General features: G+C 39.4%; 1 non-coding gene across 1 annotated transcript; it reads right to left on the reverse strand.

Moving 5' to 3' along the window:
- Positions 1-15,904: 15,904 nt before the first annotated feature.
- LOC111912380 (small nucleolar RNA R71) lies at positions 15,905-16,010 on the reverse strand. Its single transcript, XR_002857142.1, has one exon. It is a non-coding gene; the product is annotated as a small nucleolar RNA R71 (small nucleolar RNA).
- Positions 16,011-16,498: the final 488 nt, after the last annotated feature.

Consider the following 16,498-nt stretch of genomic DNA (forward strand, 5'->3'; position numbering starts at 1 on the left):
GTTCTTGTCAGGTGGTAATAAGTAACATGTATTAGACTGGTTCCATGTTAGGGATTTAACTCTGATATAAACTGAAATATCATATATTTACGCTTCCGAGTTTGTGAGAAGTATTGGGTATTGCTGGGAATTTTACATAGATCTTAATGCAACTTTTTTTTATCTTAATTAAGAGCTTCTTTAATTAGACAATAAAAAGTTAGGGTTAGCTGAAGAACTTGTTTTGGTTTATTTAACTAGGTAAAAGATTATACTAAATCATGTTAGTTTTTTCTCAGTACTAGCTTAGATAGAACGCATTTTGAATAACCAGATTTGGGCTGATTGCATGATTAGAAAAGTCGCAGCAGAACTGAAATCGTTTTTATTATTGAGTTTTATTTAGTTATTTTCACTACAAATTTTAGTTTTTAGTTTAAATCAAAATTCTGTTTTTTATAATTTATGTTTATTGACTAGAATGTGTTTGATGCAAAAAGGCATTGATCGTTAGGTTGTGTCCCTGAGGATTCGACCCTACTTCCGTTTGCTATATTATTAGTGGAACCAGCAGTGAAATTTTATTTGCTTAATACGCTCGTGACAGCGTGTTAACAAATTGGTGTCGTTGTCATGGACACGGTGCTTCTAATAATTTTATGCCAAGAAATTTTCGTACAGGTACACTGTAACGTCCCCAAAAATATTGACATAAAATTTCATTTTGTATATAGAAGAAGGATCATCAATTACTTGTTTAATTAAAAACCAATACATCATAATCATAGTATAAACCCCAAAACAAGTCAAATTCAGAACAATAAGTGTGCATGACATGTTGTAAAAACCTCCGATCTATGTATCAATCCAAATCACTAGATTGGTGCGGAATCCCAATCAAATGAATGACACAAATTGTAGGTATGAAATAAGAACACAATGTTGAATCTTCAATGCACACTATATTAATCAATAGTCTAGTACATAAGACTCTTTATGCCTCTCGATTCTCTCTGTCTCTCTCAAATCTCGAAATCAACAACTAGAATGACTAACTCTGAACACGCCTGAATCAATAAAATATATATACCTAGACTTAATTACAAAGGCACAACCCAAAGCCCAACCGAAATCACTTAATGATTTCAGTCCAAACACCACCGAATTCATGGTGTTTTCGGTCCTACACCGAGAACTCTAAAAGCTATGTAAAGTAAAGTATAAACCACAAATCATGTCCCAACACATACAGTCAACCCGAGCTCTTGCTTTTGAAAACCGCGGTATCTAAAACATAAACTGGAAACCATAAGCATAAAGCTTAGTGAGTTTCACAAGATACCACATACCATACATATTAAAACATATAATGGGCCCCGCCTGGTCATCGAGCTGAGCTCGGTAGTAAATTGGGCCCCACCGAGCATGCATATAACATATATCAAATAAAAACATAAACATGCAACATTGATACATAGCATACAAACAGTCATCGAGCCCTGCCCGACATCGGACCTTAGCCCGGAAAGCATATAAACACATACACATGCAAGTGTCACGAAGACAACTAGCATACTAACATATCATAAACATGGGTCGGCATTGGTTCCTTCGACCTGCTAAACCAAGTGAGGAAACTCACCTCGCACTGCTGAAGTCCCGCGGATAAAACTCTAACTGTTGGCTGATAGATCCCTGAATTGTCAACATCAAAACAACACCCAATTAATAATTGGATTCGAATGCATAACCATAAATCCATACTTGAGGTAAAAAGACCATTTTACCCTCAACTTAGCTTGATCCAAGCCCAAGGCCCAAACTCACACTCTGAAGGCCCAAAATCCAAACAATCAACCAAGGCCCAATATATGGCCCAATTTTCCAAATTAGGCCCAAACCCCTTACATGGGCCTTACCCTAAGGCTCATCCAAATATCCTAGTCCATACACCTGTTCTTAGATGGCCCAACAAGAACCCAAACACCTAAGCTCAAAAGAAAGGGCCCAACTTGAAGCCCAAACAAAAATTAGGGTTTTCACATAAAATGATGATTAGGGTTAAGTAAGATCACTTAACCCATTAAGCACTTAATCTATTAAGCCCATCACTCTACTAGGTCAATCATACAATGTGGTCAGACATAATTCATAACTCCAATCCAACGGTCCAAAACGCGGCACCCGAAAAGTCCTAAACAGAAGTCTCCAAGATTAGGGTTTCCAACCCAAAGACATGCCAATTTGGTCCAATGGTTAAGTTTTTAGGATGATTAGAATTTCACTAGGTCGGGCACCACCCACTGCCACATCGGGCGGTGGTGGTCGACGGTGATTCACGGTGGTGGTGATGATGGTTGTGATTCTAGGCCAAAACAATGACAAAAGCATCCCAAACATCAGTCCAATCACACACATAAACACATAGCCACCGGAGATGGTGGCTAGTGACAGACACCACCTCACGATGGTGGTAGTGGGTTTTCCTTGGTTTGCTGGCCAAATATTGCTCATACAACAACACAAATATTGAAAACAACATATACACTCAAACCCACATACACCCAACAACCTACTAGGTGGCTGACGACGCCAGAAAAACGAAAACAGCGGCCAAGCCATCGGCGGCAGCAACGACGTACACGACGTCATACCCATAGAAAAGAACGAAGGAGAGAAAAGGTGGGTGGTGGTTAGCCTTACCGAGAGCTTCTAGTTGTTCACGACCCATGCATCACCATTCCCATCTCCTTCTTCGGTCTTCGACGGTTCTCCCGGTTGCTCACAACGTCACCAACAGTAGGGCGGTGGTGGTGGCGTTCAATGGCAAGGTAGCAGGTGGCGGTTGGACTCGACCAGGCAGCAGCGGCTGAGGAGACTCCACCATGGTGGCGGCTGAAGAAAAGAAACTAGGTTTAGGGTTGCATCAGAAAAACGAGAGGGGTGAATGGGGGCACCGAGTTAATCCCGTGTTCTCTTCCAACATATGACCATTTTCCAAGTTTGGTCCTCTTCGACCAAATGATTTTCATCTTAACTCCAATATTTACCAAATATCCCTTGACTTCTGAAATTCTTTACAAAACCAATCAAGAAATTACACTTTAACCCCCAAAATCCAAATTATTATATTTAACTCCCCGGAACCTGCTAAGTTATTACAGATTTAGGGCTACAATAAAATATAATATACATCTCGTGGTTTAGGGTTTATTATTTATTTACTTATTTTTTTCATGTCAAACGGAATGTTACACACACCTTTAGTTTTTTATCTAGAAATTAAAAGAACTGCAAGGAAACAGAAAAAAGAAGCAGTAAAGAAAAAAATCAGTTGGTTTCTTTGGTTCACCCTCTTCAGTTCCACCAGAAATCACCACACCACAAGGCAATCCCTTGTGGAACAAACCAAACCCAACATGTCCATTTTTTTTCAAAAGTACCCTTATCTTTACCTTCTAGCAACCCCTTTAAAACATATTCTCTACCATCCTCTGTTAAATCCAAGCAAATAGACTCTTCTAAAGCTCAATCTAAAAAATCTTAAATCCAGAAACTTCAGAACCCAACTCTGAAAAAACTAGTCATGAGTGATACAGGAGAAGAAGCAGAGAAGACTCTCAGAGAATGGGCCACCCAGGAGGTCAACCAGCAACCTCTTTGCATCAGTTTTCCATAAGCCTAGAACTTCGATCTCAAATATGGGCTGATACATCTTCTTCCCACATTTTGAGGTCTAGAAAACGAAGAACCACAAAATTTCTCATGGAATTTCATGTAGTTTGTTCAGGAATGAAGTTGCATGCTGTCACAGAAGATCAAATAAAGTTAAGGTAATCCCGTTTTCAGTTCAAGATTCAGCAAGAGAATGGTTGTATGAGCACCCATCCGGTTCAATCACCACTTAGACAAAACTCGTTAAGTTATTTTTTGATAAGTATTTTCCAGAACCACAGGTTTCGAGTCTCATAAGAGAAATCCTTGGTATTAAACAAGGAAAAAGAGAAGCCTTACACACTTACTAGGAGAGATTTAAAAAGCTACTGGTTCATTCCCTACAACATGGGAGTGGTGATTATTAGTTATACAACTGCTTCTGCGAAGGTGTGACACCCATGGAGCGAAGGCTGATAAATGCTTCAAGTGGCGGATCTCTAGGTGATATAACACCAACAGAAACCCGGGAGTTGATCGAGAAGCTGGCGATAGAGTCAAATCATTCTGGAGACAAAGACAAGTGGTATACTGATCAGCCATGAGGTGTCAAAGAAGTCAACAATGCTCATCTGGAGTCCCAAATTTTTGATTTGATGAAAGCTATTATATTATTAACAAAGTAAAAAACAGCTGCAAACCATATGGAATCTGATTGAAGACTCAACATCCAACAAATATGTGTCTATTACTGCGTGAGGATACAACTGCAATAAAAGTTGTCGGAGGCTATTAGCAAAGTTATCAAAACAATTTTTCAGTAACAACAACAATATCAGATGCCACCCGGATTCTATTAGCAACGAAACTATAAACAGTCGGGCTTTCAGTAGAACTTTCATAATCATTATCGGCAAAATTATTAGAATTTGAATTTTCAGAATCAACCTTCCGATCATCGACCCATTAGTTCCAGTGTAGCCTTAGAAGATATTGTAAAAAGTCTTTCCACGAGCACCCAAGCATTCCAGAACGAAACCAGAGCTAGTATCAAGAATTTGGAGCAGCACGTGTCTCAACTTGCCACTTCTGTGGGTCGTCTGGAATCTCAAGGAAAGTTACCGGGACACACTAAAAACAATCCAAATCACAATGTGAGTGTTATATCCTTGAGAAGTGGGAAAAGTTATGAAGGCTCAAGCATATATGAACAAGAAAAAGAAGTTGAAGAAGAATATGAAGAAGTTCTGGTTGAAGAAGAAGATGAAAAAATAATGAAAAAGAGGATGAAGAAGAATATAAAGAAGTTTTGGTTGAAGAAGAAGCTAAAAAATATTTGGTAGAATTGGTTCATGAGATGTTAAGGAGTGACATTTGGAAGTTTGTGAGTCGATCCAGCTGCAAGACACTGGAGGATATGATAGTGAGGGCTAGAGAGAGGGAGATTGATCTGAAGATGGAGAAGAAGAATAAGAAGAAGAAGAAGAAGAAGCCAGATTATGTGTCGAATGTTGAGGGTTCAGGTAAGAAGCCCAGGGTATCTGATTCTAAGACGAGAGGCCATCAGGGCCGGAGTCGCTGTGGCAAGTGCAACAAGATGCACGAGGGAGCGTGCAGGGTGGGTGGTTCAGGCTGCTTCAAATACGACCGAACTAGTCATATTAGTAGACATTTTACAGCTACCACCACTAACACCCCGATATCTGATCTGATTTGCTTTCATTGTAATCAGAAGGGCCACAAGAAGGCTCATTGTCCGAGTTTGGTTGCAGCAGGACCGGTGTCAGCACCCGCTCCTTAACTCTTTGGATTACTGACGGCTGCCAGGGCCGGGCAGATGTACAGGTGGGGAAGAGCATGGATTTTCAGTTGACAACCGAGGAGGCTCGTGCAGCTCCCGATGTGGTGACAAGTATATATATTCTCCTTATCTCTTTATTTATATTGAATTGTTTGCTTATATTTTTGTGTTTTATTTTAGGTTCGTTCCTCTTGAACGATATTTTTGCTTTGGTGTTGTTTGATTTGGGGGCTACCCGATCCTTTGTATTGCTAGCACTTAGCAAGAGGTTCGTTGGAGCTTCGGGGGAGCCGGATTGTCCAGTAGATGTCGAGATTGTAGATGATAGATCTATTCGGGTTGCAAGAGTTCATCAGGGTTGTACTCCCCAGTTGTTCAGTGAGTATTATTTAGTAGATTTGGTTCCCATTCCTTTGCATTGGAACAAGGTTATTGTGGGTATGGATTGGTTGAGCCCTAATGGGGCAGGGATTGACTATGAGCAACAATTAGTTCGGGTTCGGACCCCAATTAAGGGAGAGTTAGTGGTTCATAAGGAGAGATCTCAACGTTGGCCGGTTTTTTATTCAACAGCGAGGGCCAGCCGCTATATTCATCAGGGTTGTTCTGGTTATGTCGCCTATGTTATGGATACCCGAGATAAGGGTAAGGCGACCGTGGATGATGTGTCGATTGCGCGAGATTACCCATATGTGTTTCTGGAGGATTTGCCTGGGGTGCCTCCGGAGAGGCGGGTTGAGTTTAGGAATCTGGTTCCTGGTGCAGCTCTGATAGCTAAAGCACCATATCGGTTGGCTCCTCCTGAGATGTAGGTGTTGTCTACACAAATGCAGGAGCTGTTAGATAAGGAATTCATTCGACCAAGCAGTTCGCCTTGGGGAGAACTGATCTTGTTTGTGAAGAAGAAGGATGGGTCTCATCGTATGTGCATCTGATGGGTTTTGAGCATTACAACATTCCTTTGTGCACATGCAACCCTAATTGCTTTGGATCTAAGTTTTTCTCAAGTTATACATGCAAACAAGATTTATAAAGCAATAACTCTAATTCTAAGATATAAAATTGAAACTAATAGGGTTTAGATATCACCTCTTTTGTTATATTGTAATAACAAGTAATCCTTCTTCAATTCCTTGACCTTCGAAAGCCTAGTGCCCCAAGTGTCGCACCTCTAATGGAGTCACAAACACCACAAGCAAAGAATGAGGGAGAAGGAGGTAGAAATCAACTACGGTTTCTCTTAGAAGGTAGGCATACCGATTTCTTGAGGCTAGGGGTTCCTTTTATAGTTAAGATTGCTAGGGTTCTCAGCTGGAAACCATAATTCCCTTGATTAGGCCCTAAGAAATCCATTGACCCCCTATATGATAGGCCTTGGACGAAAACCCTATGGGCTTGCCATAGATTTTCATCCACTCCCCGTCAATAGAGTCCAATAGCCCAAAACTACAACTATAACTGATTTACATAATCAATCCCTGTTCTTTTAATCAGTTCCTTTGATCACTAAATTAATTCCAAATTAATTTTGATCAAAACTAATTAAATAATATGATTTCTAATTAATATATTATTCTTATAATATATTAATAAATTATTAAATAACCTCTTTCTCCAAAAGTCATCATATCCAGTTGTTATGGTGAAGGCAACCCAAACGGACCATGCTACTATCAAATCAAGTACATACCAATCATAGTTATGGGCATAGACACCTATTCCAACAATATCCCACTTGGATAAGTCTAATAAATATAACTACAAGTATGACTTCAAAATCCGATTAGCAATCATATCTTTCAAAAGCCGCTGTCGAACTCTAACCTAGTCAATGACGCATCCTTTAGATAAGGGGCCATATAATCCTCCATTCTGCAAGATATCATGTGGACAAAGATATGGAAAAAAATCATTCTCAATTTCTAATAGTTTGTTTCCCGATTTGTGATTTTTTTGACACGTAACTTAATTGAACACATCAATTCAGTCCTGACTGGACCCGTCACATAAGTCAACACAAAATCATCGAGGGGCCAATATATCGTTTTTACCCTCTTAGGATAAAAGGAATAGATAAAATTTGACTTATATGATTGTATTATTTACTCATCAAATCGTACACAACAATACGTTTTATAACATCAAGTTACTGATGTGTTTATGCATTATCAATGCACAACCAACTCGTAAACAACAACTCATATATCTATGTTTAAAGATTATACGATATTATCGTCTCACAATGTGACATCCCCATTTTCTCGGCCAGAAAAGACCGATTTTGTTTATGCTTTATAAAAATCAGAGTACCTCTTTTAATAAAAACTAGGAGAAGCCCATGCTCCGCATGGGGTGAATAGGGTTTTGACGTTAATTGAGTTTTGAATTGACAAAATAGATAACATGTATAAAACACAAAGAAATGTGACCAAAGTCAAGAGAGCTGGAAAAGTGGTGGCGCAAGTATAAAAGAAAAAAAATAGAGGGGGCAGTTTTGAAAAAAGCTATAAAAGTGTTAGAAAACCAAAAAATAAAGTTTGTGGCCAAAGTAAGAAAGTTAAAACTTTCCTGTTCATTCATGCCCACGGGATTTATATATATATATATATATATATATATATATATATATATATATATATATATATAGATATATATATATATATATATATATATATATATATATATATATATATATATATATATATATATATATGTTGCGGAATTTGTTCCCAGTAAAACATGATAAATACGCTATCAAAGCATTTCTGAAGAAAAGTATTTTTAATTCGTTTTAAAACATTTGGGATGTCATCGTCAATACATAAACATAAGCATAAACAGAACTTACATTTATTTACACTAGTGATCTACATCTCTTTAATCTCTCAGTGTAATGTGACTTCATCTCAACACCTGTAATATAAATAAACCGAGTGGGTCAGGTTGGGAAACCTGGTGAGTACTTAGGGTTTTCAACCCACAATAATATAATTATTATGTTTAAACAATCAAGCAATCAACCCAATTACCCAACCCCATTATCTTCTTTATTCTTAAGGATCTACCCTAAGAATCAACTATTTCTCGTTCACTCATTCCTAAGGATTATCCTAAGGAATCGACATGAAGTCCATCGTTGCCACGTTTTACACAACGGGCACTAAGTCTGCATAGTCGCCAAGGCTTAGGCACTAAGTCTGCATAGTCGCCAGGGTTTAGGCACTAAGTATGCATAGTCGCCAAGGTTTAGGCATCAAGTCTACATGATCACCAAGGTTTAGGTATCAAGTCTTCATGATCACCAAGGTTTAGGCATCAAGTCTGCATGATCACCAAGGTTTAGGCACCAAGTCTGCATGGACGCCAGGGTTTAGAGTACACCGGGTGAACACATCGTTCACAACACCTACAGGTTGCGAGCCTGCTAGTGTTCCACTGGATTGTCTATAATAGTCCGTGGTTGTCATCCATACTCTGTTGAATGACGGGGCCATCATTTGGAAAAGACTTCTAACATCGTCCACCTCTCACCCTCACCTCGTGGTCTATAACACCTCTCAACTCATCATCCAACTCATATTCCATCTATTACATCTACCCATGTTTTACCCCAACATTATCGTAGATAGAAAATACATATACAGTTTAAATCATTTAAAACATGTATAAAATCGTTCATCTAGCATAGACAACAAGTACTCAGATAATATGCACACCTATCACGTAATTTATATAAAATACTTCATATCTATGTGTAAGATGAAAGTAACTATGCACTCACAACACGTAATATATATTAAATACTTCATATCTATGTGTAAGATGAAAGGGACCATGCACTCACCTGGGAAGGTGGTGACTCGGTACTCGGACAGCGCTTTGTTTGCTTTAAAATAATTTCCTTCGACAAAACCTAGTATCATTACCACTAGATTTTAGTCTAATATTTAATGCGACTAATTATTTGTCTTATTATTATTATTATATAAGTGTTTAAACAATACTTTCCAACCACTATGTACAGACAGGGGCCAGACATAAAACACCGGAGGGCAGGACCATTTTGGCATATAGCACTTCTGAAATCCAACAACCCTATGCGGCCCTTTAAACCAGATTCCTCGTACCGCGAGTAGTTAAAAAGATATTATAACGACGCTTATATAATAATAGCTCAAATATTTATTATAAGTTCATAATAACAATACTAATATTAAATATAAGCTATATTAAAATAGGGTAAGCATAACTTACTAACAAGGGGGTTTTAGCTAGGAGTCGGGCTCTGCTGGGGCAGAACTTCGTCGCTGAATCTTTCTAAGAAAGATTCGTGCAGTGCTTCAGCGCTCACCTTACTATACTAAAAACTACAGAAAGAGAAGTCGAATCACGAGGGACCGAAATGCTCAGGGGATAAGAAGAGAAAGACTCTTGAATCAAGAGAACGATGCAAGAAATATGAGAGCCCAAGCCTCTTATTTATAGTAATTGAATTTACAAAAACTACCCTCCATAATTACTTAATGACCTTATAGTTATATAAACGACTAAATGCCCCTTTATAATACTATTTTAAATAGATTTAATGATATTTGTACTAAACTAATGTTGAAAGAACTCAACATTAGTCTTATCATGACCGCATCGTCGATACCTTTCTAATGATATATACATATGTATATATATATATATATATATATATATATGTGTGTGTGTGTGTGTGTGTGTGTACGTATATATGATTTATAGTTTATTTTAATACATAAATATGCTATTATAATTTTTAACTCATTCATATGAACTCCGTTTTTGACGTTATTTATATCCACGTGTAGGTGGAGACGTACCCTACAACTTTTGTTTAAACTCCGTTAGCTAATTTTGACTTTATTTTTAAAGTTATATTTTTAACAGACCGGGACAGGATTGGTCCGTTAAAATCTCATAACTTCTTCATCCAATGTCCATTTTCGTCTGTCTTTTTATCGTTACGCTACTAATCACGAGATCTTCGATACTCGTTTAGGTTGTGTTGGCTAAAAACCGCTCGATCTAATACTCAAACTTCGGGCTGTACACCGCTAAGCCAGAACTTCGAAAAATCATAACTTCCTCATAAGAAGTCAGATTTGGGCGTTCTTTTTATGGACGCTCTTAGGTTACCATATTCTACAACTTTCATTTAGATTACTAAGGCTAAAAGTCGCTCTATCATAAATTCACTATTTACGTCTTCGCGGTGTCGTGCCGGTTCCGTCGCTAAACTTCGAAGGGTCATAACTTCTTCGTTATAACTCGGATTCGGCGCTCTTTATTTGTACGGAACCCTTGAGACATATTCTTCAACTTGGTTAAGATTATTTATTCTAAATAATCTTTTATCGAAAAGTCATTGTCGACCCCTATTATCTCTAAATTGACTAGCCCGGATGTACGGGCGTTACACACAATCACTCATGATGAAATTTCATGAAGTGATTCAAATGAGCATGGGTTTAGTCCAATACTCAAATCTTATTTCAGAAGTACTCATGAACGTTGTAGCAAACCTTTTCTATGTCTAAGCACTTAGACAATCTACAAACCAATTCATGACAGTCTTGCCTCATTACTTACTTCCAAAGTATGTTTGACTGTGGATGATTTGAACAATCCAATTATTTAGGAAGTAAAACATACAAAAGTGAAACAATAGTAAACAATTGACACAAGATAGTAAACAATACTTATATATAAATCTCCATTATATAATCATCAAATTTCAATGACATTTATCAATTACAAGTTTCTAAACATCTATCTAATCACTAAAACCAATATTGTTGATATTGCCATATTTATACATATTTTTAGTCAATATTTACTTATATTTTTGTTAATATTTTGGTTATATGCATTGAATAACGGTACTTATAAGGTTAAAAATATATATTGCAGCCAAATAGAAGACATTTTGAAGAAAATGGACTAAAGGCGTCAAAAGATAGAACTTTGTAAGATGAAGACTTAAAAGAATAAAAATCCAGCGAATTCACGTACTCACGTCATGAATATTTAGGATTCACGACATGAGTTAGACTTTTCAGAAGATAAACATCACGGAGGAGGAATCATTGTAGAACACGGATAACTAGTGAATTCACGTCGTGTGTCATACTCATTCACGACGTGAGAGCGAATTTTATGATAACTATATATTCTCTTGATCATTACGACTTGAGGGACTTTTGACCAACTTGGAGGGTTCCTGGAGATGGAATTCAGAGGGAGAAAAGGTTTGGAATTGGTTTTCAACACCAAGGAAGAAGGAGAAGTTCACTATTAGCTTAATAGTTTGGTACATTTACATATCTCTTTGAATATGATTTGTTTATGTTTGTTTGCTAGTATGTCTACCTAGATCTAGCTGCTTCTCTTAGCTAGATGAAGCTAGAACTCATGGTGTTAAGACTTTAGATTTGACTTACTTGTTGGTTATGACTTGTGTTTGATTGATTGAACCTAGCATGTTTAATTTAATATTTGATTGTTTTAATTTCTTATTCCGTGTAGTTAGTTGATGTGACATCGAACTCCGGCGAGTCTTCTGGTTTGTTGTTGCAGAGGAGATCTGGACATTACAATCAAAGAGATGCGTTAGAGCCGCCCCAGGGACTGTGCCCCGGGAGTGGACTCTGATGGTCAAGTTAGATCAGCTGATAGATTTGAGATGGTCCACCATAGCTGGAGAGAACCATCTTGGTGCTGGTGGTGGTGTATGGTGGCTGACGGCGACGGGTGGCGGCTGAGCCACCCGGCAAGAGTATAGTGGCGCCTGAGCCATGGGGAAGAGTCTAGGGGAAAGGTCTTGGGGCCAAGGTCCTCCTTCATGGAGGAGACACTATTCTATTTATAAGGGACAACTAGGTCAAGGAGAATTAGGTCAGGCCTTGGGCCAACCCAATTCAGGTCCCACTAGCAAGGAGTTGGGCAAGGCCGCCCGGAGGCGCCAGGCAGGGCCGACGGGTGCGCTAGGCATGGGAGCGCCAAGCCGGTCCGGGAGGAGAGTCCCCAGCAAGGCTGGCAAGGGAGCGTCACGTCGGGCTGGCGGGAGAGTCCCCTGCAAGGCTGGCAAGGGAACGCCAGGCAGGACTGGCAGGAGCGTGCCAGGCCAGGCTGGCACGGTAGAGCAGTCTAGGCCATGGTAGTGGACCATATATCATCAAGTCCCCCCAGTATGGTGTTATTGGTACGCGACCAATGACATCGGCCTGGACTTAGTCATATAAACTGTGCGTCGTCAAGTCCCCCTAGTCTGATGCGATTGGGTTGCTGACAATCGGATCAGACTAGATAAAGAACCAATACATTAAATAATAGAGAGAACGACTGAACCTCAGCCACGAGAGCCGTGGGGTTGCGTGATGAGCCAATCATTGCTTATGCAGCTTGATCTGGATTGATACTCCTTCATTGAAAGGAGTGCGAGTCAATTGGTGTGATGCAACGTAACCGTTGCTACGGTTACGCCGAGCAAAGCTGCTAATAATGTTATTGCGGAATGGGGCTGGTGTATGACATCTCTGTCGTGGCGTTTCCATCATCTTTGAGGGATTTCATTGATAATCATCTTCACAATTTGTTTTGCATGAGCATTGGTGACCATTCTGAAGGTGTTTTTTGCTCGACCTATTCCTAGCTAGATTCCCCCTAGTCTGATGTGGGTAGCATAGGTAACCATATCAGACTATGGTGCATAGGCAAGGTTGTTATAAGAATACACAACAAGATTGTTTTCTATGATAATAGACAACCAGACTATTACTAAGAGCCAGATAGCATAGATGTTGATAGACTATAAGTGACCGTTCTTCTTGAAGAGTGACCTTGCTATAGCAAGATGTAATGCATGAAAACGCCTTATTGATCATTCGAGCATAGGAAAACCATGCTGATTATTAGAAAAGAGACATCAAAGGTGGTGCTAAGCATGATCTGAACTTATGATTCGCTTCTTATGATGCATGACAGTACGTGACTTATGTTGCGCGGCTTAGAAGAATAGTTCGGGATTAGTAGCCATCGATCATGGATATGTCACGTGGAAGAGCATTGTGTGGAACAGATCGGGCTTGGCTGCCAACGATCGTAGATAGATCACGCAGGAGAGCATCGTGTGGAATGGATCGGGCTTAGCTGCCAACGATCGTAGATAGATCACGCGGGAGAGCATCGCGTGGAATGGATTGGGCTTGGTTTCCAACGATCGTAGATAAATCACGCAGCGGAGATCTAGACATCACAATCAGAGAGATGCGTTAGAGCCGCCCCAGGGACTGTGCCCCAGGAGCGGACTCCGACGGTCAAGTTAGATCAGCTGATAGATCTGAGATGGTCCACCATAGTTGGAGATAACCATATTGGTGCTGGTGGTAGTGTATGGTGGATAACAGCGGTGGGTGGCAGCTGAGCCACCCAGTCGGAGTATTGTGGCAGCTGAGCTATGGGGAAAAGTCCAAGGGAAAGGTCCTGGGGCCAAGGTCCTCCTTCACGGAGGAGGCACTATTCTATTTATAGGGGACAACTAGGTCAAGGAGAATTTAGGTCAGGCCTTGGGCCAGCCCAATTCAGGCCCAACTAGCATGGAGCTAGGCAAGGCCACCCGAAGACGCCGGGTAGGGCTGGCGGGTGCGCCCTAGGCAGGGCCGACGGGCGCGCACCAGGAACGACCGGCAAGGGGGCGGTAGGCAAGGGAGCGTCAGGCCAAGCCGGAAGGAGAGTCTCCAGCAAGGCTAGCAAGGGAGCGCCAGGCCGGGCTGGCGGGAGAGTTCCCATCAAGGCTAGTAAGGGAACGCCAGCCAGGGCGGGCAGGAGCATGCCAGGCCAGGCTGGCACGGTAGAGTAGTCTAGGCCATGGTAGTGGACCATATATCATCATTAGTGAATACGAATATGCATGAATTTGAATACCTAATGATTCAGTGAACATTAGTTTGTTAGAGCTAAGATCAAACCAATCTTAGATAAGTAATTGAACTATTGAATTATGTTTTGCTAGAGAGCTCATATTATGATCGTAAGTGTGTTTTTCAAATCAATCTTACATGGCTCCAATTCCATTTAATAATTGATTATGTGTTAATTATTATGTGACCATACATAGATTACATGAATTAATTAATGTTAGTAAATGTAGAACTGAATTGCTAATACTATCTTAATTAGTAACCAATAGTAATTGTCATAACTAATTTATAAACCATTTAGGGAAAGTGGATTCGAACTAACAGAAGTGTTTGTTAATTGATTGAATTTTGTGTTAAAAATTAAGTTCATCTAAACTTGCAAAATTAGATTAAAAAAACCCACTTTATTAGAAATTAGGTTAGTTTAATAGTAGGTAGATTAATTAGTTAAAACCATTCCCTGTGATCGACACCCGACTTACCTGACTATTCTATAATTTGACTAGGTACACTGTCTAGGTGCAATTTAGTTAGTTAAGTAGTTAGGTTATAAATATAAAATTAGGTGTAGCTATTTGCACGCATCAAGTTTTTGGCGCCGTTGTCGGGGATCGGCGTATTTAATAGTTGATTTATTTGTTGTAAATTAATTGATCCTTTTTGTGGGGTAAAACCTGCAAACAGTTATTTTTCAGTTTAATTTATTTTCTTCCAGTACTGAACTCACGACGTGAACTTTATAGGCTCATGACGTGAATCCGGTAATTTCCATTTTTCTTTGTTTTTCTGTTTTAGTTCAGATTTACGTTTTTATTTTTTTGTTTATTTTGCAGAAGTTCATGACCAAGGTTCCAACACACCTTTGGTCCCACCACTTGAAGATCCAGAGTCAGCCGTTCACAAGAAGACAGATAAGAACGCAGGAGTGAACAAAACACCAAAAATATTATCTTTCAAGGACCTTAAATCAGTATTTGGAAAGAATTCGGGAAATAAAGTAGGAGAGTCGAGTACATCATCAAAGGACAAAAGCAAGATAGAAAGCTTTGAGCAAGACCCAAACCCAAAGGATACCGAATACGATATCGAGCCCGAATACGAATTAGAAAGGAGTGAACCCGAAGACAAACCGGAAAACGAGATGGAAAACACTGAAGAAATGTCCATGGGAGCATACAAGAAGTGTATACGAGATGATGTTGGTCCCAGTTTAGTACAACCTACAATTCCCACCTCTGCAACATTCGAATTGAAAGGACACATCCTTACTACACTTAGGGATGTACCGTTTTCTGGAAAAGATCATGAGGATGCTTACAAGCATTTGGATGAGGTCAATGACATTGCAGACTACTTCAATGTCCTTAATGTCCCTAGAGATACAGTCTTACTAAGGATGCTCCCAGTTACTTTTAAAGGAGCTGCAAAAGACTGGCTTAAAGCACTTCCACCTGGTTCAGTCACTACTTGAGCACAAATGAAAGAGCAGTTTCTAGAACAATTCTGCCCACCATCCAAGATATCAAAACTCAATAAGGCAATAGCCAACTTTGAGCAAAACCTGGGTGAGTCACTTTATGAGGCATGGAATGCTATAAAGGGTTACTAAGAAATTGCCCTCAAAACAACCTCAACATTCAACAAGAAGTATCCATATTTTATGATGGGGTGACTGTCATGATGAGAAAATTCCTTGATTCTCAAGGACCACTTACAAAGAAAAATATGGGTGAAGTGAAGGAGTTAATTGAAGAATTTTCAAAGCATTCTCGTGAGTACCACAATCCAAGAAATGATGGAGTAAAAGGGAGCGGGGGTGGAAATTCTGCAGACATAGCTGTTATAATGGCCATGCTTGATACAATGGACAGGAGAATGAAAAAAATGGACCAAACAATACATGCTATAAGATTTGGATGTGAAAGGTGTAATGGTCCACACTTGACCAAAGATTGCCACTTAGATGATAATGGGTATAAAAGAGCTCAAGTTTGCTATTCTAGTGGGGATAAATATGATTAAAACTTGGAAAAAACCAAATAAGGTGTGGCTTCCATATGATGAATACAAGAAGCAAAAAGAAGAAAAATATAAGCATACAGGTCAAGGCTTCTACCAA

The sequence above is a fragment of the Lactuca sativa genome, chromosome 3 (assembly GCF_002870075.4).
Source record: "Lactuca sativa cultivar Salinas chromosome 3, Lsat_Salinas_v11, whole genome shotgun sequence".
Lineage (NCBI taxonomy): Eukaryota > Viridiplantae > Streptophyta > Magnoliopsida > Asterales > Asteraceae > Lactuca > Lactuca sativa.